Genomic DNA, 26,817 nt, shown 5'->3' on the forward strand with positions numbered 1-26,817 from the left:
CTTTCTTGGTCTAGAAGCTCCACTGAAACCTGTCCACCATGGGTGACCCTGCTTGTATTTGAAATCCCAGTGGCATAGCTTTCAGCATCACAGGAACACACAGCTGCCACAGTATGACAACTGACAGACCAATGTTGTGGTTCCCTGACCAGGAAACGAACCCTGGCCATGGTGATGAGAGCATGGAATCTTAACCACTAGACCATCAGGGCTGGCTGCTGGATCCACACTGAACATTTAACGCAGAGTTTCCTAAAATGTGCTCATCATTGGTGACATGCAAGATGAACTGAGTGTTAAGCAAACGGCTGAAATTTTCATCAGGTATTTATTTTCACATGCATTAGAAAAGTCTATAGCTACCATATCAAACCCTTGAGTATATGGATATTCCTTCTTACTGGGAGGCTGCCTATAAAAGTGAGTTGATATAAAGATTATCTAAAGGAAAATATCAAGTAAGTAGCCAGAAATAGGGATGTGGTTCAGGGATGTGGCAATGATTCTGCAAGTGTTATCTGAGTGACCTGAGTTTGGGAAACGCAGAACAAGGCCAATCTCTGGGATGCAGAGAGGGTAAGTGAGTTGTTTGAGGTCAGGAAGCCAGCAGAGAACATAGACCAGAACCTGGCCGCCTGACTGGTCCTCTGCCCCTATATCCTCCTTCAATCACCAGTTCCTATTTTGCAGATGAGGAAACTGGATAACAAGTCTTCTCTTTGGAGTTCAACGACTCACAGGAGAATCTGACTGCAAAGTAGAAAGCATGGAGTTGGTCTCACGAAAAACTCAAGTTAATATTTGTAGAGCACTTACTATGCATGCTTGTATTACAAAGATTTCATACATGCTAATTTATGTTAATCCCCAAACCACCCTGTGAGATGCGCTTAGCTATTTCTACCATCCCTCTTTTCAGGAGGAAATTAAGGAACGAAGATCGAATAACTTCCTAAGACTATAACTTACAGAGCTGGGATTTGAACCCAAACAGTCTAGCTCCAGAATCTGTTCCCTTAGCCAGCACACACACTCATAATAAGTGAAGAGGTGAAAGAGACAAACTGTCTTCCAGGTGAAATTCGAAAGAATCTGCTCAAACAATTTGTTACTCCTCTGTGCCCTCCTGTTTCAAATTCCACAATTAGTCCCTTGTTCATTTTATGGAAGACATTGTTTCTTTAAAACATCACTTTCTTTTCTTTTTTCTGGTGAGGAAGATTGGCCTTGAGCAACATCTGTGGCAATCTTCTTCTATTTGTATGTGGCCTGTCTTGATGAGCAATGTGTTATGTCGGCCCTGGGATCCAAACCTGCGAACCCCTGCCACCAAAGGGGAGCTCACAAAGGTAACCACTACTCCACCACCGGCCCCCAAATAGCACTTTTTAATGTGCAGAAACTCCTGAGAGGAATCAACGATTACCAAAAGCAATCTTTTTATAAGAATAATTTCTTAGATTACTACGATAAGAACTGTAAAGAAATAGTCCCACCCCCAAAGGAAGGAGAGGGAGTCATGGGAGGTGAATGGAGAGAGGGATAATTTTGGGATACGGTGGGGCTGAGACATGGCAGAGGAGGCCCATGTGGGACTGGCCCAGTGTGCCACAGGGGGCCACCAGGTGTTGTGAAAGCCCTGCCTGGTGCCCAGTGCTTGGCACAGCCCCTGGCACAGAGCAGCTGCCCAAAAGCTTTGTGGAGTGAATGGAAACCTGGATGGAAGTGGGAGCCAAGCACGGAGGCAGACACAAGTACAGTGCTTGGAGGTGAGAGGGCGTCAAGCGAACACTCGACCTACTTTATAACTTTGCTCCAGGTGGGCCGGAGGAGGACAGCACAGTGCCAGACTTCCGATCAACAGGCACAGGACCTGGGAGCAAACCAGTCACAGCGTTCCTGATGTAACTAGGACGACTTGCTTTGGGGAAATCTGTTTCATTTTTGTCACCTATGGTAGCAGCCCCACTTCAGTCTTCTGGCCTAGACTTCCTTTGATTAAAAGTCCTCATTCTCCCCCCTATAGGGTGCCTCAGGGTAGGCCAAGGCCATCTGGGGACCAGAGCCAGCCTCCTTTGTGCTGGGGCCAGAGGGGGATCAGCCCCTGGCGGTTTTCTCCGCCTCACCATCAGGTGCTGACAGCTGAGCTATTCCTCGCACCCTTGGGGTAAAGAACAGCCGCAAACTAGGGCCGAGTGCAGAGCCTGACAATTCTTCCCAAGGCTCCGGGGAGCAGCACCCTGGAGGGGCTGTTCGTGCGTTACATAAGCTGTGTGTCAGCGGTCCTTACCGATGCGCAGAGCCGCGTGCCTCTCGGAATTGCGCAACTCTTACGCAGAAGCACTTGTTCAGTGTTGCAACATGACTCCACATCTTTATCAAAAATGTGAAACATCCGCCCAGCACACACTTAGAAAACACTAAAGCTCTTCTCCACCAGGTGGTTAAGGCTGCTTGATCTGGCTGACAGGAGAGAAGCGGCCGCCGGGGGAGGCGGGGGGCCGGACTTACTGTAGCTCTTGGCCGGGGAAGCTGAACACCCAGTACCTTGTACCCCATTCGCCTTGGGCAGCGTGGACCTCTGATAAAATGTACTTTTTTTGTGCTTGTTTTTCCTGGCAGTCTCATTTTGGGTTATAAATGGCTCATTATTTCCATCCCATAGATCCATCCTTTCCTCTCTTGCATTCTCTTCTTGCTTTCCGGAACGTGGGTAAAATCATCGCTGATGAAGTCTGCATGTTCTAACCTTGAGCAGAGGCCGAATTTCCACATCGCTCATGCCACCTACAGCTGCTCCCACGTGGGAGAGGTTGGCTGGAAAGGCCCCCAACAGCAGGGCTGTAATTCTATTTACACTAAAATACTCGGTGCCCTTAAATGCCAGCAAGCGGCACGGACTTCCACTCACTCCAGCCCTGCAACCTTTTCAGAGGACTATTGGGCAATCATCAGAGGTTATAAAGTTGGAACAGCATTCTCCCCGGATAGGTCATTTTCCCTGCAGAACAGCTTGGAGGCAAATTTTATTAAGTATCAAGTAGCTGACCCAAAGCAGTATAAATAGCGAGAGAACATATGACAAACCCAGAAGGGACGGTGCTTAAACCCCGGGCTGAGTACGTGTAATGTGTTTACTGTCGTCAGCACCTGCACGGAGATATTCACGCAGCAACCATCCAGGAAAGGCGTTGAACCGTAGAAATGCAGTTACTAGGATTCAATCTTAGAAAAATAATTTCATCCTAACTTTTGAAAGCTTGCTGACCCCACCGTTAACCCAAGGAAGGTACCCATGGACAGGTTGGATGTCATAAACGTCATTCACATGTAAGTGGTAGGAGCCATGAGCAGTCACTGTCAGGTAAAAGGGATGCCCTAAATTAAAGTTTTTCAAGGGAAACATGGAGAGAATTTTAATTTGAGTCTGTTTCCCCCCATTGTTCTCTATCTTTATTTTAGAATGCAACACAGTGTAAACCATGCTTTAATGAGGTTGATCAGGCCACAGATAATTGAGTTATGAGAGGCCCCTGAGCTTTCCAAAGCCAGTTTCCTGAACCAGCTGTTTCATCCGTTCTGTCCCCACTGGCTGGAGCTGTTGACATTCCAGAAGATAATCTTGTGTTCTTACAATGGTGGGAGGAAGCTCTGGGAAGGAATGGCGTAAGTTTGATGTAGAATGGAATTTGTTGAGCGTTTCCACTCAGAGACAACAAATTTCCAAGACGTCGCTGGTCTTGCCTGCAACTGCTGCTTCCTGGACCCCTTGTAAGGAAAGCCTTCTGCTTCATCAGGATCTAAATTCCAAAGCTATTTTGAAAGGTGGCGGTACTGTGAGTGTCTGACCTCTTTGAAGACAATGATAGTCTCTGAATATATCAATTTTTGTACGTTTATTAAAAATCCGTATCTTTACTTTCTATCTAGAACCAAGACAAAAAGGGCTGTAGGCTTTCAGAGGCCAGAGGGACCGTGAGGGGCTGACGCAGTCAAGAAGTGCTTCACGGAGTGGGTGGGGCGTACGTGAGGCCCTCTCCTTTTCCCACACTCACCCTCACTCCCGCAAGACTGTTGGCCCCTTACCCAATGTCCACTCTCCATTTCTTTCTTAGTGAAAAGAACTCCTACGTGGCCATGTGCCTAGCTAAAGACTACACCCCAGCCTGCCTTGCAGTAGGGGTGGCTAATGAGATCTAAGGAGATGTTGTTGGGGGGCAGTGTTGCAGATAACATATGGGTTACCTAGTTAAATTTGAATTTCAGATAAACGAATCATTTTTAATATAAGTATGTCCCATGTAATACATTAGTATTTTTATTTGCTGAATCTGGCAACTCTATGAGTGAGGCTTCTGGGAAGCAAGGAAGGACACTCTTTTTGCCCTTTTCCCTCTTTTCTTTCCTGGGACATGGATGGAAGGGCTAGAATTTCAGCAACCAGCTTGGGTCATGAGGTTAAGGATGGCAGAAGAGACAGAAGACTTGGGCCCCTAATGACTGCATACCTTCCGACTTGCTTTATGTTGAGAATAAACCACTGATTTCCTTTAGCCACTAATAGTACCTCTGTTACCTGCACCCCATTGCTCTTCTAACTGATAGAGCCATAATAGAAAGTGCACTGTTATTTTTGGTGTTAAGTCTGTTTACCACGTGTCATCCTCGCCTCTCCCTCTGATGTAACATAAACCACTCTACTTTTACTTACTATATTTTTTAAGCAACCCAGGAGAGATGGGTGAGATTCCCTATACTCTGGGAAATGACAGCCCTTAGCATGAGTTTCTACACAATGTTATTGCCTGACTATTTTGCAAAAAGCGTTTTAGGTATTTGATTAATTGCTTCAGGTAATTAATAATAATAATAGTTTTAAAGCAGAACAGTTCTCATCTCTGCACAGAGATTTGGCCTGAAAACTTAAGTGCCACGAAATGATGTTCTGAAGCTGCAGAACCATATTTCAAAACAGCAGAAACCACCTGTGAATTCTGATGTTCCACTTTGAGAAAGTTTTCTTTTATAGTGTGCAAGTCTTCATTAGCCCTATATTGACAGCTTCCCTTTTGTGCTGTAAAGACTGGCTAAGGATAGTCATGTGCACAGGTAAAGCTAACTTGCAAAGCCCATCAATAATTCAGGAATGATGTGAAAAGCTAATGCCTTCGGCCTTGTGAGCCGTTTTGAATGTCCACTGTGAGGCATTCTGGGAAATGGAGGGGGTAATAGAATTGGCCTCTTTGAATATAAGCTTTTATTTTATTTATTTATTTTTTATTGCAGTAACATTGGATTATAACATTATATAACTTTCAGGTGTGCATTGTAATATATTTCGAATTCTGTGTGGATTACATCATGTTCACCACCCAAAGACTAATTACAACCTATGAATATATAAGCTTAACCTAACTGGCTGACCTCGGCTGGTTCTGCAGAGAAAGAGAATTTCTCTGGGCTGTGAACTGTAGAAATACCAGCCCTTCCTTTTGCAGTGGAATCTTTTGAAGGTTAAGTAATAGTAAATAATCAACTAAGATTTCTCAGATTGGCTGCATTTACCTTTCTCTGAAAAAAAATGTTTCCCCATGAAGACGAAGCAACTTTGGAATGAGAGCAGTATTTCCTTTTAGGCCTCCCCACTTCAGACATTCAGAGAACAAGATCAGGCCTGGCCTGGCTGGCAGAGACTGCTCGGGGCAGACAGCTTGACTTGCCGTGTGGGTGAGGGGAGGTGAGTTAGAATTTAATAGAAGGGAGGGGAAGGAAACTGCCGTTTCATCTGGTAAGTTTCCGTGAAGGCCTTTCAGCAACGTCCATCAGCAAGAAAGGGGTGAGCAGAGTCTTGCCCTTCGTCCATCACTGGGGGTAATGAAAGTCTGGGAGTGAACTCCTGAAATATGAGTATTGTTACAAAAAATATATATATATATCACACAAAGGAACAAGGAATGCAATTAATACACAGATGGAGAGAGACTGACCTAGAGGATGTGGTCTTGGTATCTGGTGACAGGTCATGATGTCATGGTGACTTGACTCAGAAGAGATGACGGATGAGCCCATTCGTATGCATCTATTATGGATGCAAATAAAAATTGGACTGATATGAGTTGGGGGAAAAAACAGTGAATCTGTTTATTAGTGTTATCTTCACAATGTTAAAGCAGAAAGAGCTTATTTCTTTTGTCCAGGGTACACTAATTACACTCGTATTGAATATCCACTCAGCAAACATTTATTGAGTACCACTGTGTGCCAGGCACTGTGGCAGGTGTTGGGAACACACCCAGCATTATGGCACTGACAGCAGAGAGGATAGGAATGCCTTTGAACTTCATGACTAGATTAGAATTTTACAAGGTCCCTCCATTCCCTACTCTCAACAAGAGCCAGCCAGAGCCAGCCACCTTCCCTGTCCTGTGACCTCTTAAGAAATGACAATTGCCATTCAAAACAAAAGTGCCTTTAACACTTTAATGGGCATATTTGTAGTTTTTTTCTTTTCTTTTCGTAGCCTTAGTATAAGCCCTGTAGTAAAAATTAGAAGAATTTTTAATGTTAGAAATCTCTTCTCTGCTGCTAAACAATAACAACTTTGGTCAAGTTTTTTACTTTCTCTGGGATTAAGTTTAAATATCTATAAAATGAGATGGTAGAAAGTAAGACTAGGTTGATTTAATGACTCCAGGTTTAAGGTAAGCAATAAGAAGAGGTTAAGAGACAGACAGCAACTTACTAGCTGCTTACAGATTGTGATCGCAGGATAGTTCCTTAAAGCTCTTAAAGTCTCACTTTCCTTATCTGAGAAATGGAGATAATGTGATATTTGTTAGGAGAATGAAACAGATTGATGAGTAAGGCACCTGGATCAATGCAGGACATAGTTGAAATCCCCCAGTGAATGTAGCTATTTTTATCCTACTCAAAAATTATTTGACTCTTGATGTATTGTATTCTTTGTATGTACGTATGTATCTGTACGTATCTCTGTGTATCTGTGCCTGTGTCTATCTCTATGTGTCTGATGTAAGTGGTTCATTGAGGGATCTCAACATATTGGGGCACAAACGTGTAATGGAGTCTCCTTTTTTTTCAATCAATACTCTCAACAGTGCTACGTCTACTCCCTTTTTCTATCCCTCAACAATATCTAGGGCAAATTGTAGAAATTTGTAGTTTTTAAAGTTTTTTAAAAAGTTTGTAGTTTTTAAAGTTGTTAAAGATCCGTATAGTTTGACTCTTAGTCTGGTTCACAGCTTCTCTCCTCCCTGCATCCTTTTCTAGGCTCTGGCTCCTCCAGGGGGCAGGGAGGAGGGAGAGGGGAATGACCCAGCATCTCTTAACTGCCCGTCCGTGTCTGTGGTTCTCCTATTGGTGTGTGTCTGGGGCTAACACTGCTGGCATGTTGGTGCCCCTGCATGGCAGGCGCCCAAAGGCTGGCAGCACACTGTGGGTCTTTGAGGGCCCTGTGGGCTTCCTGACTGTATAGCTCAGTGACCTCAAATCCTGGCCCTGGATGGACTTCCTCTACGCCCTCAGCTCCTGCCATGCCTGGTACCCTCCCAGCCTGTTGCACCATGGCTCTATTACATTATATATTATATTATATATTATTATGTGTTATATTTACATATAATACATATACATTTAAATATATATATTTATATATCAATGAGGTCATTTTTGTTTAAAACTTGTTAAAGGAAAGAGTTCCTCCTCTGACAGAAGAATCTATTTGTTCAACTCACTGTGTCTCTATTTTAAATGTATGTTCTAGAACAATGACACATCTCTTCCTTTTAGAGTATTTAGTACATCCACGAATTTTCTGGTGCTTTTAAAAAACAAAAAAAATTACAATGCAGCTTTCACAAAGAACACAAATTTTAAGTGTTCAGACTAATGGAATTTTACATATGTATCCATCTATGTGCTGTTAAGTATACACACTTGAAGTATGGGTTTTTTTTCATACATACAACTATCCTTTTATGATGTCTGTTTTCATTCTACTCTACAACTCTGTAATTAAAAAAAAAGGCAGTCACGAGGAGCAAGGGGTGGGAATAAGGAGAAGAAGGGAATGAATATTGACTGAGTGCTTCTTTGTGTCAGGTGTCCTATTTGAAACCTCACACCTACTATCTGGTTTAATAATTAGACAAACACAGTGGGGTCAGTCATGTTATCCTCCTTTTCTCCTTTTTTTTTTTTTTAAGGAAGATTAGCCCTGAGCTAACATCTGCTGCCAATCCTCCTCTTTTTGCTGAGGAAGACTGGCCCTGAGCTAACATCGTGCCCATCTTCCTCTACTTTATATGTGGGATGCCTACCATAGCATGGCTTGCCAAGTGGTGCCATGTCTGCACCTGGGATCCAAACCGGCAAACCCCGGGCCGCCAAAGCAGAAGGTGCGCACTTAACCGCTGCGTCACCAGGCCAGCCCCTATCCTCCTTTTAAAGATGAATAAAGTAGGTTGCAGAGCGGCTAAGTAATTTGTCTGTGGTCATACAGTTAGACAGAATTTGAAACTAGGTCTTTGATAACAAATCTTTACTCTTTGTCCTAGATAGTTACCAGGAAGCCGTGATGTAGTCTTTTAACTTGTGTCCCTGCTGCAGACAACTTCTGCTCTATCTCACTGGACCCGTCTCAGGAGCCTTGTGAATTGTGTCTCAAAAATGCCTGCCTGGAAGACAAAAGAGGGAAGAGTATATTCATTGGCTTCTGTTATCTATTAGTCAAGGGTGGTCCCACGGTATTAATCACCCTCTTACTTCTGGGTTGTAATGTGTTAATGCCAAGCAGGTTCCCCTAGGTGTACCGCATAAGAGAAGACCTGGGACAGGATGCAAGAGGTGTGTGATGAGGGCGCAGGTAAGACACTATCGGATTACACCCATGGGACGCTGGACCAAGACAACAGGGAACTCAATGGCACAGCAGCGGCTGCAGTGGGAGACGAGGCTGAGAGGAAGTGAAGTGGTGCGTGACAGGTATCCAGTACGCATGCTGAGAATGTTTTGGTACTGCAGACCCAGAGCAGGAAACAGTTTTCTAATAACGTGCCTCTTCTTGTAGCAGAGGTTTCAGCCTGAACCCAGGCCTATTCTTCTGTTGGAGTTTATGTCCAGGCATGTTTGGCAAATTCATGGAGCTGACCTGAGAGAGAGTTCTTTGTTCTTTTCCTTTAGGAAGGGGAAAGGGATTTTTTTTTGAAGAGGAAGTGAGGCTTTCTTTCTTGTTTAAAAAAATTATTTTATTGAGCTCATAATGGTTTATAACATTGTAAAATTTCATTTGTACATTACTATTTGTCGATCTCCATTTATATGTGCCCCTTTACCCCTTCTGGCCCCATCCTCTTTCCCTCTGGTAACCACTAATCTGTTCTTTTGTCCATGTGTTTGTTTTTCTTCCACATACAAATGAAAGCATATGAGTTTTGTCTTTCTCTGTCTGGCTTATTTTGCTTAACGTCATATCCTCAAGGTCCACCCATGCTGTTGCAAATGGGACAATTTTGTCTTTTTTATGGCTGAGTAGTATTCCATTGTATATATACACCACATCTTCTTTATCCATTCATCAGCCAGTGGGCACTGGATTGCTTCCATATCTTGGCTATTGTGAATAATGCTGCAGTGAACACAGGGGTGCATAAATCTCTTTGAGTTGTTGATTTCAAGTTCTTTGGATAATTACCCACTAGTGGGATAGCTGGGTCATATGGTATTTCTATTTTTAGTTTTTTGAGGAACCTCCATACTGTTGTCCATAGTGGCTGCACCAGTTTGCATTCCCACCAGCAGTGTATGAGAGTTCGGGGAAAGGGATTTTTATGTATAAGACCCTAAAGAGAGATATGAGAGAGATGGAGGGAGCCAGTTGGTAGCTGCCCCATGACAAGGTCTGAACTCTATGGAAAAACGGGCCTGGGCAGAAAGGGTGGGATCTGGTTTATGAGGGATTCAGTACCTTGATACCCAGCAGTACAAGCTCTTTAAAGGCCTTTATGGGAAAGTGCAATGTAGTCGGGGAGTCGGACATTCTTCCCGCTTCTGCATGGTTCCACAGGGAAGATCAAATGTTTATAAAGCAATAAACAGAGTTTGGGTGCTTCCAAGAATGCCGTTCCATGTGGCCTGATTACCCTGTATATTTAGAGAGAGTGAGGAAATTATTTTAGGGACGTTAGTAGCTGTCAACATTGGGGATTGGCCAGTTGGGGGGGTGGGACTGAGTCTGAACCAGCCTCCAGAGACAGCACAGGGGTGGTCCAACCAGGAGGCAATAGGAAGAAGGCTTGGCAGGGGGTCAGAGTTCAGTATCCGGCTGGAGATAGTCTACTACTGGTAGCTATTCAATGAAAGAGTGGACATCGAGTCATGGGAATTTGGTACAGGGATTATACCAAGAGAGGAAATAGTAACATTCCAGGTAAAGAGGAAAAAGCATACAGAGTAGGAATCCAAGATGTAGCTCAGGAAGGCACAGGGAGGAGCCAAATAGAATCCAGAATGGATGTAATTATAAGGTAATGAGGGCTGAATCCAGTTACTGGAAAGAACGAGCCTTGAGAGTAACTAGCCGAAGGCTGCATTTAGTTCCTCTTCCTAGGACATGTCTGGCAGCTCAGAGGGAGGTGAAGAGGCTGTTTACTAGCTAAACAGGCAGGTGGGTGGCAGGGGCAGCGAGTCAGGCAGGTCCTCACTGGTGAATTACCAATAATCTCCGAGTGTCTGAATCCACCAACAAGCAAGCAGGGCCCAAATGGAGAAAGCCTGTTTGCAACAGCCCTTATAAGAGACTTCTGTTGTTCTTGTCTGTCTAGCACCTCTTCTCCTTCTGCTGCCAACGGAACTACTTTTTAGTGGGGAACCCCCAACTTCCGAGAGTAGTGAGCGTGTGACCTGAGCCCAGTCAATCAGAGTGCTCCATTTCCTTGGTTTGAGGAAGGGCGGGAAACCTAGAAAGGCCAATCAGATTCTTCCTTGAGATTTGATATTTCGGTGAGTAGTTGGGGGGAGCAGAGCTCTCTCTCAATCTTGGGATCACAAGCTGTAGAGACGATGTAGACTGGAGTTGCTTTGTGTCACCTTTCCTGGATGCATGGGGAAAGCCATCTGCAGTAAGAGAGAATGAGCCCAATATTAAGAGAGAATCAGAAATGAAGAGGGATGAGAGATAGGGTCCTAAGGACATTTCTTGGGCACTAAATCCAGTCACAGCCATCCCTGCTCTTTTGTGAGCCAATAAGTTCTCTTTTACTTAAGCCAGTTTCAAGCCAATTTCACTTGGGGTTCTGTCACTTGCCACGTAAGGAAATCAGACTAATATGTTTGCTTACTTACTGGTTCGTAGCAATGCGTATCCGTTGCCTCCATCCACAGCAAGCCTGAAATTTATGTTTGGACTGAAAATACTTGCTCAAGTCTGACCTCCATTGCTCTTCATGAGAACACACTGACCACCTGGGCGAGCCTACGGCCAGTGCCACTGTCTGGCAAAATCTCGGTGAGATCAGATCTGTGTCACTGCCCAGCCTTGCTTTTGACATCTGCCTGTGCTTATGAGCTCCCTGCTCCCTCTTTCCCCGTGATCCTCTCCGACTGTGGATAAAATCCTCAGTCCTTTCCACTTTGACTCTTCCTTTTTGCCAGTAAGTTTCAAACCTACAACTCAAATCCTGACCTTTCTCCTGAAACCAGATACCTGTTTTTAATTTCTATTTCCAGGTTCAATGATCAGCTCACACTCAACAAGTCCGAAACAGAACTCATCAGTCTCCTGGTACTGTTGATGGCACTACCATCGTGCCAGTCATCTGCCCTTGACAATCTCCACATTATTTGGGCTGCCCTTCTTTCCCTCATCCTCCATGTACACTGAGTCATGGAGCAAAATCCCTTTCCTTCATAATGTCTGCGTGTGCCAGAAGCTGCGTGAGCTTCTGAAGGTAGAACAAAAATCAAGATGTGATCCCTGACTTGAAGAGTTTGGATCCTACCAGAGGAACAATCCAAGGCAGAAAGTGCTGAGTGCCACATCAGCGGCAGCAGAGAAAGGACTAAGGGAGCCTGGTAGAGACAGCGTTCATGTCTGCTATTGGGGATCAGGGAAGAGTCGTGGTAGAACAGCCACAGTCCGTGACGGGAGAAGTGCATCATGAGAAAAGAGACCCAGGAGAGCAACTGACTGAAGTGCTCTTGGAATGACGACTTCAGTTTGCTGGTGCATTGGGTCAAAGCACCGGGGAAACATGGTTGAGGTCGGCACTGTGGATGAGGCATACAAAAGCCAGTTACAGCTCCATTCTGTCTTGCTTTCCCATATTATGGAGCTAGAAAACTGAAATACCTGGTTCCCCAGCTCCTCTTGCAACTATGCATGACCAATTTCTGGCCAGAGAGAGTAAAGAGAGGGCAACCCAGTGAAAGTCATGGGAAAGTGTTTGAAAAGTGAATAGGCTGTGCTGGCATGCCCACCTTGGGCTTCCTCCCTCTCCCTTCTTCTTCCTAGTTAGGAACACACATGCTTACTTGTGGGTAAAGCAGCCATCTTGGCAACATGAGACCTCCCCAAAATAAGGATATGTTTGTAGGATGACAGAGGAGAAAGAGAGAAAGATCTTGCTTTCTCAGATGACATCATCTGGCTGCTGTGAAGCCCTAGACTGTTTTCCCCACATGCCTTATGCATGAAAAAAAAATCCCTATTTAAGTAAAAATCACTGTTAGTCAGATTTTCTATAACTTGCAGCTGAATAAGATGCTAACCTATAAAGCCATATGTTAGAAATACTGAGTACTATTCTAGATAAATTGAAGTTTATTCTATAAGCAAGGAAGTTGCAGACAGCTCTTCACATAGAGGTTAGGGGGATGCTATTATCAGAAAATTCTCTCCTTTTGCTGTTCACTGTCCGTGCCCTTCACGCTCAGTTCAGTGTCCACCTATTCATGGCAGCTTCTGTCTCTTGTCTTGGTCACCTTTATCCTCACTCTCTGCTGGGCTATTATCAAGTATAGCTTACTGACATGTATTGTTACTGATTCTGCATGATTTTATGTTATGTATTCCCAATAGGACTGTAATAGTGGTCATGTTTTATACTTCCTCTCTCTCTGTCTCTCTCAGTGCCCGGGCTGGAGAGAAGAACACAGTGGTTCCATGCTCAGGTACTGTATAGTCTTGGGTTTGAACCCTGACTCCGTAACAGAATATCTGTAGATCTTTGGCAAATTTTTTAACCTCTCTAGGCCTCACTTTCCTCACCTGGGGAATAAAGATGGATAGTAGAACTTGTCTGACAGGGTATTGCGAGACTCAAATGAAACATTTTCATGAATCCCTTAGCATCATTTTAGTCATCACTGCAAACGTGGTAGATGGATGCGTTAATGACCCCCCTGTATCCATGTGCTTTCCAATGGGACTTTGCAGCTCTTCCCATTGTAAAGTGGACTCCATTTCCCCACCCTTGAATCTGGGCTGGCCTTATGACATTCTTTGGCCAACAGAATGTGGCAGAAGTGATAGTGTGCTAATTGTCAGTCTAGGCCTCAAGAGGCCTAGCACATTTCCACTTTCTCTCGGGACCTCTGCCTTTGCCATAAGAACAAGCCCAGGAGAGCTGCTGGAGGATAAGAGACCTTGTGGAGTAGAGAGGAATCTCCCCAGTGGAGGCCCTCTTAGACCAACCAATCTGCCAGTTGTCTACAGAGACATGAATGCGTCCAGCTAAGATCAGAAAACCCCCTCAGGAAACCTGTACACTTAGGAGTAAAAATAAATGCTAATTTCTTTAAGCCAGTAAGTTTTTTGGGGATGTTTGTTATGCAGCACTAGCTAACTGATATAAGTTTCCTGAGAGGAGGGACTTTGCCTGTTTCGTTACTGCTGTATCCTGAATGCCTGGAACAGTGCATCACATAAGCAGGTGCTTAATACATGCATTGTATAAATTCCTGAATGTAGTTATGATTGTTAGTATCATCTTAAAGGGTCATAGTGATGAATAAATGAAATAATGCAGGGAAAGCATTTAGCATTGTCTCTGTCACACAGTGACTTCTCAGTAAATGTTAGCTATTAATGGGGTGATCAACAATGGTTGGTTAATTAATTAACATTTTCTTTATTAATATAAGACCAGCTGATGAGTAATGGTGTCTTAAACCTAGTGAATAAAGCAATCTTCTGTCTTTCAGAAAGCCTAACATTCACCAAAGTTGGGTTTTAGCTTGTGACTTTAAACAGATAGATAGACAGACAGATAGATAGGTCATAGGTGAACTGCCCCAGGAAAGCTGGAGAGCAAAATTTCACAAAAGCTGTTTTCGGAACCCTGGAACTTGGAGCTAAGGCATCATCCTACTACCAACTACTATTTTTTTTTTACTGGTCTCCTGTCCTCTGCTACTTTCCCAGCACCAGGCTACCATGTGTTGAGTTCCCACCTCCTCCCAGTATGCTGCTCCTCCCTCCCTGGATGCTGGGGAGCCCTCTCCTCTGTGGCATTGCCGGGGACCATGGGGTTAGGTGGGGTGTGTGGGAGTGGGTGGTGGGGCGTGAAGCCTGGGGTAATTCCTTCGTAACCACGTCACGTGGCTGATCCTGCTTGCTAGCTCTGCTTGGCTCTTGTAAAAGGAGGCCTTTTCATCCTCACCAAGCAGAAGGCTCACACTCTGTAATCTCTCAGTGACCTCGTTAGTTCCCAAATTACATTTGGCTGCTAGAAAGATGAACACATTGTACCCTATCTTTGGGACTCATTATTTCCATTCTGGAGCCTGTCATTTATGAAATTCTGACTTTCTTTCATTTCGTATTTACACTAGGAAAAACTAAGAATATTGTAATTGTCTGTGATGTTTTGAAAACACTTGTCACAAAACGAAGCCAAATGCTGATTAATGTTAAGTGTTTTGAAGAACCAAGCTTTTGGCTCATTAACTGGACTTGAACGGCATTACCCATCAGCTTCAAGTTCTGATAATTGCTCGTCACAGATTGGTGCTAATTTAGTAATAACAGTGCCGACAGATTTGTATGTTTTCCCCACATTGAACATTAGGCACATATAAAGGCTGTGTGACTGCCAGACCTGGAGTTAGAAGACCTGCTCTCTGATTTGCCACAGCGTGACCTTGGGTAAAACAGCTAACCTTTCTCTGTCTCCATTTCCTTATGTAAAACAAGGGGCTTAGACAAGATGATCTTCAATATCCTTCTTCACCAAGATTCTATGGTGTCAATATTCTGTAGTTTGGTCTTGAGTTGCATAAGAAGCACAGATCCATTTAAGGAAAGGCACAAACATTGGGAAAAACTGATATACATGGAGTATGAGCAAGTATGTCAGTTTATTTCCTTTCTTCTGTGTCTTTTCTATATTAAGAGGGAAAGAAATGTTCCCTGTTGGGCTTGCAGGATAAGCCCTTAATCAAATGTTACATACCATCTGTTTGAGACAGTATTTGGTAAGTCAAACTTAAGTAGCTATAATCACTGTGGAATCTGAAACTGTTTCCTGTTATCCTGTCTATTTTCTGAAGCAGATGGGAGGTCGTCTAGCTTCCTAAGCCGGCACAAAGCAATAATATTCCCGGGAAGAGAGACACTTGTTCTGAGGTTACTACCTTGAAACTGCTTTGCCTTTCCTCTGTTCCCCAGATATTCTCCCACTTATTTACACAGCTCTCCTCCTCCTCCTGTATCAATGTTATCTACCCCCTCAACCTGGCTCACTGTCTTCCTCTATTCCATTCCTTGACATAATCCCTGGGGATTTTGACATATGTGTTGATAATTCTTACCCTGGCATTAGAAGAGGACCAGGCCAAGAAATGTTAACAATTGGTTCATGCCAGAGGGTGATAGATTGTCATGAGGGTTAATTCAGACAATCAAGTGCCTCATGGAGTGTGGGCCCCAGCGGCTTCTAGAATCACAGAAACGTGCAGCTTAGTGAACTGCCTGTCCTGCTCTCTGTAACCCTCAGCTCTGGTAATTTATCTCTGTAGTCTGAAGACCATGAAAATAGCTTCAAAAGCTGCCTTGTTTTTCCTTCCAACATTAGACACTTTTTCTTAAAGTCCTCCTTTCTCTTCTACTGGCTGGATAACATGTAACACATCACCATTTTCTATTTGAAGGGCTCAAGTCATCCTCTGGAGTCATTGGCCATTTCCTGCAGGCTGGGGAGGTGGTGACAGCCACGCAAATGGTGGAGATCATCTTGAGTTTACCACTGGTCCAAGTCCATGGAGTTGGGTTACTTGGATATGGGCACCCCCATATGTCTAATGCCTTCCAAGATATTAAGTGTCATGTAAACGCAGCACTTCCCCTTCTGCCCATGAGTGTCTGTTGTCACCTGTCAGAAGGCAATGCCATAGGCTGTTTATTTGATGTGGAGACAAGATACCACATCTTCCTGGAGCCTTTCAACTTCTTAAGTTGTGATCCTGGACAGCAGCGGTGCTGCAATATCTGGAACTACCAAAGAACATTAATGGAAGAATGAGGGATTGTTGGGGACATGACCTCATAGGATGGGTACAGCAGAGATGTTTAAAGATTTGGGATCTAGAGGTACAAATTGCCTTTCCATGGTCAGAGAAAGGTCCTGGAGCTGGATAGAACCTGACGGTCTGGTCTTCCCTACCAAATTCTGCTGTGTGTATGGGAATGGCTACCCTTTATGCTAGAGCCTGCCCCAAGGCTGTGTCAGCTCTACTTTAAAAACCAACTTGAAATGGTGGATGCTTGACAGACACTATTATCCCCACTCCAACGATGAGAACACTGAGGTCAAGGATTTGGCTCAAGGTCATCCCGCAAGGTCTTGTTGGAGGCAGAAATAGCATCTGAGCCTTCACTCCTAATCCAGCTCTCATTGCTTGTTGCGGTGTGCCATGGCTGAAGTTACACGATGAGGCATCTATCTAAACCAGAGAGCCAAGTTCTGGGTTCATGTTACGTCTTTCTATTCCTTCACTTGGCCTCCCACTGCTGGCTCAGAGCAGTTCCTTGCTCTGATCTATTGGTTTTTTCTTAGGCTGGAGAGAGTTACCACACTTCCTGATCCTGACCTCCAGTGGAGGAGGGTGGAACCTAACGGCATCATTTGGATCATACTTGACTCCAGCGATTGCTCCAAACTTGAAGAGCAGCGAGTGGAGAATTTGTCTTTTAACCCTATCAAGTGACCTGGTCTTTAACGCGTGATTGGCAATAATGGAGGAGATTCAGACAACCATCCCGTCACAGCTTCCTGCTGGAGAGGCAGCAAGAAGCTAGGACTTAAACTCTGAGGGCAGAGTATCCTGGATTCACACCCCGACTCTGTTGTTTCCTGGTTGTGTGGCCTTCGGCAAGTCCCTGAACATCGCGGTAGCTCAATTTCCTGGTTTGTAAGATGGGTGAAAAGAATTCCTTAGGATGAGGTAATCTGGGCAAAGTTCCTGTCATGTAAGAGATATTCAGGAAATATTGGTTTCTTCACTCCTCCCCACGCCACACACGTGTTGAATACAGTAACTTTATTTTCACCACCACCTTACAAGAAACAATGGCACGCCTAGGTAAGCTGAGTGACTCAAGAGCTAGCAAAAAACTAAGTCTTTGGAGTTAGCTACGTTGCATGCCAAGTGTAAATTTCCCATTAATGGGCTTTAAGTATATTAATGGGAGAATTTTTGTGCTCCTTGGATGGAAAAAAAATACAACATTTTGTGCCTCTGGTATCTGAGAGGAAGCCCTGAGACAGATGGGTTCCCATAAGTTGTGCATCGTGAATGCAAGGAAACTTCATTCTTCTTACACTACCAGGCAGTCGATCCAAAATGGGGAAAAACTCTTTACATGAAAGCATGCAATTACATGCCATACCCTGCAATTCTAATTACTGATGACTTAAATTGAAGCACAGCCTTTTACATAGGAGTTTTATGATCAAGAATTAAGAAATTTAAAAATATTATGGGGCCGGCTGATGGCGCAGCAGTTAAGTTCGCACATTCCACTTTGATGGCCCCAGGGTTCACCAGTTCAGATCCCGGGTGGGGACACGGCACTGCTTGGCAAGCCATGCTGTGGCAGGCGTCCCACATATAAAGTAGAGGGAGATGGACATGGATGTTTGCTCAGGGCCAGTCTTCCTCAGCAAAAAGAGGAGGATTGGCAGCAGGGCTCATCTTCCTCAAAAAAAAAAAAAAAAAAAATTAAGCCCCTAGATAGACCCTTACCTTTAAATGTAATCAGTTTGGAATGATGACTTCAATACTTTGTTTTTGGTGAGGAAGATTGTCCCTGAGCTAACATCTTTGCCAGTCTTCCTCTATTTTGTATATGGGATGCTGCCACAGCATGGCTCGACGAGTGGTGCTAGGTCCATGCCCGGGATCCAGAACCATGAACCCCGGGCCAGTAGGGCGGAGAGTACAAACTTAACCACTACATCCTCAGGCTGGACCCCTAGATACTTTCTTAAAATTTTGCATCAGTACATTCTGCTACAATTCTCCTCTTTTTTTTTTTCCTCCCCAAATCAAAAAGCAGGTCTGTCCTACTCACTTTATGGTCTTCTATAAATTTAATTAAAATCTCCCTGTTTGTAACACACTTAGACTGGCAGTGGGCAAGAGGGACAGGTACAAAGCTTTGTGACATAATCTTGTCCTCACAGAGCTTACACTCTGGTCAGTTCTTAGATGGGTAATTGCCCAAATTACCCAGGCCAGAGCAACTGAGGAAAAGTAGGGTGTTCCCTCTCTGTCTCTCTCTTTCTGAATGAAGAAGCCAATTAATGTTCACCCTAAAATTGAATCCTGGATTGTTGTAAATAACTAGACTTTTCTCCCCAAATCAGAAAAGAAATAAAAGTGTCAATTATCATTATTTTTGAAGTTGTATATTAGGTAAAAGTTGCTTAAACTCTAAATAATCATTAAACATATATTTCAAGGAGAAAACATAATAGATTTTCATTTTTATATCTACTGGAAAAGCAGGGCTGCCTTTTTGGGCTATGACATTCCAAATTCTCATTTATATACGGGTAGGCACAATGCCCTTCTGGTTCTGGATGTGGAAGGTGACATTGGAGTCATCAAGTATGTTGATGGATATATTAAACATCATCTGGCTATATACAAGTAACAGATATTCCTTCCAGCCATACTACTCATATATTAACAAAATATTTCCTAAGAGAGAGGAAGAAGATGTTCCCAATGTGCTGTCAATTTGATATGAACTTCAAGTTGTATTTCTTTTATTTGTTTACTTATTCACTCATTTAGTCATTCACCCAAGATGTGTGTAATGCCCAATGTGCCAAGCCCTATACCACATGTTGAGCATCAGAGACGAATGTGATACTGTAGCCGTACTATATGAACTAACAGTTTAAACAACAATTCTTGCCTTGTGGTCCGCAGATTCCCCCAATGGGTCTGAAGTTGGGCCTTAGGGCATCAAAAAATCCCTTGAAATTAAATGGAATCATTGGTCTGAATGTGTGCGTATATACATTTTTCTGGGACAAGGACTCATATCTTTCATCAGATTATCAAAGGGGTCGAGATCCAACAAAGGTTAAAAACCCACTGGCCTAGAATGGAGGAAAATCCAGCCCTGGTTCCAACAGACAGCCACCAGCTCTGTAACCCTGCCCAGAACCCAGGGTGGAGGTTTTCTGTGTTCCCTGCTCTGGTTTTCCACCACCAATGTGTCTCCATCTCTCTCTTCTCCCTCCTAAGTTACTCTTTCCTTGTGCCTTCACTTTGAATTTCTGATGAGGAACCTTTGATTGACCCAGTAAATCTCCATCATTTCTGTTGGGGTAGAGCTTTCTTGCCAGGATACCTCAAAGGTTTTTGGTTGCTGCATTTGGGTCAAGCACCAACTGGATTCTAATCAGGTATGCCAGGTTGGGCAGGGGGTGTGTCACTGAGAACAGATCATGGCCACTGCTCTATAAGGCCTTGTCTAGGAATCCTCCTGGGAGAGACTGTAGGTGAGGACGTTCCCTGAGAAGTTCGTTGGAGGTGTGACCATCCCTATTGTAAAGCACGGATGAGTGGATTTAGGGGAACAAGTTGGATCAAGCTATCTGTTAACTTGCTAGAGCCCTCTTGGGATAGGTTAGTAAGATGACTAGTTGTGTTTAGAAATCCACTGTGTGGCTTTCTCACTCATTGTGTGGCCATGGAATACAAGAAAGCTAACTGTCCCATGCCTGTCCTAAACATGCCCCATATTTAAAACTTGAAACTTAGGCCTTATTGGTCTTAGTTCAACCCAGCTAACTGGTGTCAGTGACTGTGAAAAGCACAGACACTAGAACAAAGTGTCTTTATTTCTGGTCCACCATAGACTCTTACTTGTCTCAAGTCAGACACCATAGATCCAAAGACAGAAAAGACTTGCAACCAGTCCTTGCAGAGATCACATAAGAATAGACGTTATATTGTTTGATATAAATAACTGAATTGAAATGGCAATAGGCTGGGAGCCAGAGGGCCAGAGTTCTGGTGCCGACTCTGCCACTTACTGGTTGCATAAGCTTGACTCAGTTATTTGAATCCTCGAACCACAATTTCCTTATTTTCGAATGGGGATAATAAAACTCACCCTGCTTGTCTCTGTGCTTGTCAGAGGGACTAAATAAGATAATATATGTGAAAATGCTTTACTTTAAATTGCCAAAGCAAAACAAGGCTTTAAAAAATTATTGCCTTAGTTTTGGGTATTATTGGCAGGACCGAACTACTTATTACTGGCGCCATGCTAGTTCCTATCATTAAATACATTCTTTGTCCTCTCAAGGTCTTTGTGAATAGATTTAAAAGAAATCTGATCACGCTGGAAACATGTATTTTAGTGGTATGCATTTGGTTTCAAAGAACATCTGATAAAGGATTTAAAAGTTTAAAAGTACAAACTGAATATTAAAAGCACCAGTTAAAAGTTAACGAAGCAAGGCCCATCAGGAAAGAGGCTGTTTCCTGAGGGTGACACCGTGCCTCTGTCTTCTGAAGAAGTTTTGAACACTCAGAGTTATGCTAGAAATTTCCAGAGGGGTTGATTGGTACAATGCCTACAGTCGTATCAAACTTTATGTAGGACTTTTGCCCATGGGCCCCCAAAGTTCCAGAATGATTGTGATTTTAAATGATTGATTCATGCTGAGTAAGGTATGTGAATAAGAGTGCCTTTTCTGATTTTAGTCTGGTAGAATGAGGTCTGTGAGTTGGTTGTTCACATAACAAAGTAGCAAGGACTTTTTTTTTGAGATTTTTTGATTCTCTGCATGTCCTTAGTACTGTCTGGGCCAGTGAGGACTTAAATTGTTTATGTTCTTGAGTGTTACTGAACTCTGTCTCCAGTCTCCCCAGTGCAACTGTAAGATCCTTGGGGACATAAACTGTGTTAGACTCCTAAAACTACTTACAATACAGTAATGGATACTGCATTGAGAGACCATAAGCCACATTGAGGCAGAATTCTGAACAGGGGATAGTTATGCATTTTCGCCCTTTCTGAGTTCCAGAATCTCATTGATAACAGTCCGGTATGGTTTGCTGGATCAGGTGTCTGTATGTGACAGCACTTGAAATGGTTCCTTAACTTTAGATTTTACGAAGCCAACAAAAGGATCTGTTGAAAATGACTCATCTACCATTGAAATGAGGATCATATGTAGTTTACTAATCATATCTCTAAACAAGGAACTAAAAAATATCCATAGTGGTATTCACCACCAGTTATCCTTAACTAAGGAACTGGCAGTGATGCTCAACCAGCATTGTGGTTAAAGGATTTAGGTTCTGGAGTCAGGCAGACTTGAGTTTGAATTTCAGCTCCACTACTAATCAGTTCTGACCTTGGTCAACTCACTTAATTCCTCTAAACCTGTTTTGCCATCAGTAAAATGGGGACAATCATAGTATGTCCTTGATAAGGGCTTTTGGGAAGATTAAATGAGGTGATATATGCTATAGTGCTTAGCAGAGAGCCCAGCACATGAGATGTGATCAAGGACTGGTAGTCATTACTGTTAGCTGAGGGACTAGTCTTTGAGCTGGTCCAGGCTGCAACCCATTTAACGTGCCCCTCAGCATCCTGTCTCAAGGGCTCTGTGCTGGGTCTTCTGTTGTTGCTTTATTAGTCACTATAGATTATTCCCTTTGTTTTTGGAGCCTGAGAATGGCTGCATAATGAACGTTCCTGTCGCTACCCTGAGTTAGAGTTAAGCCTGTCTCATCTACTGACTGTGTGCAGGGTCAGCCATAGTGACTGGAGGAGGATTTAAATTTCTGTAGCCAAAAGGAATCACTTTCTGCCGGGAATGTAAACTGAAGACAGATTCACCATCCTCTCAGGGCTCATGATGCGTAGCATCATTAAATAGCCCAGCAGCAGAGGCTCCGGCCATTATAGTTTAATCACTTCATGCCAAATGCCATATGGCAGAAGGCAACTTCACGCTGGATACTGAAGCTCTCCATTAAACGAATGCCTTTTAATTTAATAATCATTAGCATTACATAGATGCTGAATTCAAGCATGGGCTTGAGGGAGAGGTGAAATCCGGAATGCTCTTTTAAGCTCTTTACTTTGAGGTAGGCCTCCGTCTGAATTGACGTCTCTTGAACTAGCCCAAAGTGAGTGGCCTTTTGGCATTAAGGATCATTTACTTCACAAAAGCATTGGTTTCTTGTTGGGCTGGGGTGCCACTGCTACCAGCTGGATGTCAGAATCTCCTGTGAGCTCTGAGGTTTATGCCAGATCCGGTTAGTTTGGCCAAGGAGAATGTTAAGAGAGGGAACGTGACTCATTCCAGGTAAGCTTGTAATGAGTTGATACAGCTCTGCTGTGGGAAAAGCCTAATCCCCAGGAGCAGGTATCTCACCCTAGAACCGTTGGACTAGAGGAAAGTGGAGCTCTCTTTCTATGAACTCACACCTGTTCTCTGCTGACGTTCCAGACTTCTACCAGCCTTCCCTCAGCTTTCTCTCCCAGCACTGTTGGCACACTGAGGGCTTCTAGATTCAGGTCAAGGAATCATAGTTACATCTGGTCCACTAGGTTAGTGTTACAAATGCATCAGCTAATCAGAACCCTCAAGCTTGGAGGAATGATTGTGGTCCCTGAGAATTTTAATATACTTTGAAATGTAATAGAGTTTGTAATGTTGCCAGATGGTATCCAACCAGTCTAGTTCTCACTTAACTGAAAGTCCCTTGAGAGTGGGGACTGCTTTTTGTATTCGTATCCACCACATCTAGCCAGTGGCAGACCCACAATATATGCATGTTGAATAAATGAATGAACAAATGGGTGGATGGATGGATGGATGGATGAAGCATCTGTAATGGGCTATTGAAGATACTGTAGTTTACATTTGGTGGAAGAAGCAACATTGAAGGGAATGAAATGGTTGCCAGAAGGATAGTAAGTACCAACCAATCAATGTGGAAGTGTTAAGGGATGGTGAGGAGAAGACAGTGAAGCCAAAAATAGAATGAGTTTGGTAAAACAGAAGCTCACAAGTAAAGATCGAGGCAAAATTCCCTTCTAAACAGACACAAAGCCTATTCTTTGTCTTAAAGAAATTCTCTAACATCACTCATGCTTCCTTCTTGAGTCAAAATGTTTTTGTCTCTGTTTCAAAATAGTCCCTTTATTTCTAGACTATATTTTGAGCACATTTTAATCTTTTCATGAAGGCAGTGGACAAGAAAAATGTTCTTTCTGTAAAAAGCTGCTCACCTTTTCTCATTTGTTCATTAAAAGTAGGATTTTCAAAGTGACACATCCAGACCATCCCATAATAGATTTCCCTGGAAGCAAGTATGCAAATGAAGGTTTGAGGTGAATTCAGTCCTTGAGCTCCACAAGTTTGAAAGTTCTTACAAATATTTCACAGCAGTATAATAAAATCTTTCTGTTTTCCTAGGATGGAAGACCACATAAGTTTCCTCCTCACTTTCAGCAACTTCTCTAAGAACATAAGAGGAATTAAGCCTCGATACATTGACAGTGGCTATTGAAGATTTAGTTTCAAAACCATCAATTACTCTCAGCCCAGCCTTAGAAGTATTAAGTGAAAGCCATCATGTAAAGTTATAATTAGAGATCGAAAATGCTGACCAGGGAGCTCATACGGCCTTTCAAAATGTTCCCAGGAGCTTGCTCAATTTCAAAAGAACAAAATTAAAGTCAACAGGGGGAAAAAATCCTCTAACAATTTCAGGGTGAGAGAAGGGTAGCAGCCAGAAGTAACTTTGATTAGAAGCTTGTCCCCTCAGCTTCTCTTTGAGACCATCAATAAAAACTACTACAACATAAGATTGAGTGACATCCAGAGTTTCTTTGTATATCAAACCTTTTGGGTGTGGAGTTAAGAAGCTTAATTCTACCGTGTGGAAGAGCAGAAGGCCAGCTCCCATATGGGAATTATTTCATGGTATGAAGAATTAGAGAGCAGAACCAAGCACATGCCTAAGAACTGGGGAAAATTTCCTACAACTTAGTAAGATAGTATAGTTTTCATTTCTGTCACCCTGGATAAGAGGCCTGTGATTTTCAGCCCATTAGGTCTATAATTTAACACACAAATGTTTATAAAGACCTACTATGTGTTAGCCATCATAATGGCATGGGGACGCAAAGACTGGCCTTGTCCTCAAGGAACTCGCAGTCTAATGGAAAGAGAAAGGCAAATAAATAGGAAAGTGATTGAGACAAACGCATGGTCTCTGTAACTGGAAGAGAGGGGCAGGTACAGGGAGATAAAGAGAGATCTTTTTGTCTGTATGGAAAGTGGCTGCCTGTTTGGTACATCCAAGGCAGTGCAGGTTAGGTCAAGATTTCATGAGCCGGGTGGGAAAGCTAAGCAGAGTCAGCATGAAGGCACTAAAGAGGAAAATGGCTTCTCTTTCATTTTACCTCCTTTCCTCTCCGTGGTGCCCTCTTGTGGGAATGGCAAAGAGCCAAGAATGCTTAAATAATTGACTTCTAAAATGTACATTCACTGACAAAAATGCTGGTGAACAATTAGGTCTGTTTAAGTAAGACATCTGACACCCTCTATTGCAATGCTGGAGGGGAGAAAAGCCAAGGGCAACATAAAGCTCATGACTTTATCCCTAGGGGTTTACAGTAAGAAACAATTGGCAACAAGACTTTCAAAAGTTAGCTCTCTGATAGCAACACCATCGAATGAACCTAAAATAATGCACTTTGTCACCTGTCACCCTTACCCTCCCTGTGAGAGGCCTGCACATGCCTTCCTTCCTAATTATTTATCTGGAGCCCAGGGCCAGGATTGGGAGTGCCGTCTATGGGCTGTGTTGGGGGAAGAGTGCGGTAATCAATTACTGATGTCTGCTGAGGGCATGGGATGGGGTGGGTGACAGCACCTGTGCTATGTATTTGCCAACCCTGGACTAGGGCATATTCTCAGTAAACTATGTCTGCAATGTAACTGTTGCCTATAAAGCTAAAATGCATTCAATTGTAACTTCTCTGGCATGAGATAATGGTGCTTTTGGTGACATACAATGGGAATTTTCACAGACTTTACCAGCATTTTTCACTATGACAGACACACTGTGGTAGATACTAATAGTCCTGCGATTAGATAGATGTACTCCGTTGTAGAACAGAGACGGTTCATTTGTAGTGCTCACATCCTGGAGGATGCATCTTTCGAGACCTTTAAGTCTCCTGTGGTCTGGTTTGATACTTGCCAAATGCCTCTGAAAAGGAAGGATCCTGATTAATTGAAACCTGTATTATTGTTACTGGAAAGTTATTTCTTCAATGGCGACAATAATAGTATCTCCTTGATAGTAAGTTGGCTTTTGGAGATATATGCCAACTCTTTGTAAGTGCAAATTGTAAAGAGATTGATCTCTCTGGGGGTTTGGTTAATTAAGTTTTTCAGCTTAATTGCTCTGCAGTGGGACTTCCACCCCGAGAACGCTCTCCCACATAGAGCTCTAACTTCAACAGCAATAGGGGCTGAGTTGCTTGCTTGTTGCTGATTCAAAGTTGGTCGCTGTTCCTAACAGCATTGATAACCAAGCTGGTCAGTGCTGCTCTCAATAGCAGATGATATTACAGTTGGTAGCAAAAATGATTCAATTACGTTGATAATAATGTATCCTTTTTCATAATGTACTTTTTAGTTCATACTTTTTTTGGTTAAAGATGGAATTGCAGACAGAGGCATATTTTGGGCACAGTCAAAATTTCTTTACTAGTGAATAATCTAACATCATCATCATTATCTTTTTTAAATCCTATTTTTAAAAAATTATTTATATATTTATTTATTTTTTCTTCTTCTTCTCCCCAAAGCCCCCCTAGCATGTAGTTGTATATTCTAGTTGTGAGTGCCTCTGGTTGTGCTATGTGGGACGCTGCCTCAGCGTGGCCTGATTAGCGGTGACATGTCTGCACCCAGGATCCAAACCAGCGAAACTCTGGGCTGCTGAAGCAGAGTGTGCGAACTTAACCACTCGGCCACAGGGCAGGCCTCTAATATCATTATTAATGTTAGAGATTTAATTACCTTTTTGTGTTTAGTGGCATAGTAAATAAAAAGAAGTATAAGACAAATAGCTCCGTGTTCTACCATGTATAATCTAGTTGGGGACACAAAAGATGAGAAGAGCAATAATGATGCAAGGTAGTATACACTTCATTACAGAGATGTGCTGGGGTTGCTCAGACTGGCTTGCAAGAGCCAACTGCTAAATTTTCCAGAGTTTTGTTAGCTGGTTGCTAAA

The 26,817-nt window shown here is 43.2% G+C and overlaps 2 long non-coding RNA genes across 2 annotated transcripts; both read left to right on the forward strand.

The window, feature by feature from the left end:
- The first annotated feature begins 157 nt into the window (after positions 1 to 157).
- LOC124230150 (uncharacterized) lies at positions 158 to 3,363 on the forward strand. Its single transcript, XR_006886088.1, has 3 exons — positions 158 to 324; positions 1,221 to 1,349; positions 1,820 to 3,363. It is a non-coding gene; the product is annotated as an uncharacterized LOC124230150 (long non-coding RNA).
- Positions 3,364 to 11,884: 8,521 nt separating this feature from the next.
- On the forward strand, positions 11,885 to 18,050 carry LOC124230151 (uncharacterized). Its single transcript, XR_006886089.1, has 3 exons — positions 11,885 to 12,278; positions 13,148 to 13,188; positions 16,168 to 18,050. It is a non-coding gene; the product is annotated as an uncharacterized LOC124230151 (long non-coding RNA).
- The last annotated feature ends 8,767 nt before the right edge of the window (positions 18,051 to 26,817 follow it).

The sequence above is a fragment of the Equus quagga genome, chromosome 19 (genome assembly GCF_021613505.1).
Source record: "Equus quagga isolate Etosha38 chromosome 19, UCLA_HA_Equagga_1.0, whole genome shotgun sequence".
NCBI classification, from domain to species: Eukaryota; Metazoa; Chordata; class Mammalia; order Perissodactyla; family Equidae; genus Equus; species Equus quagga.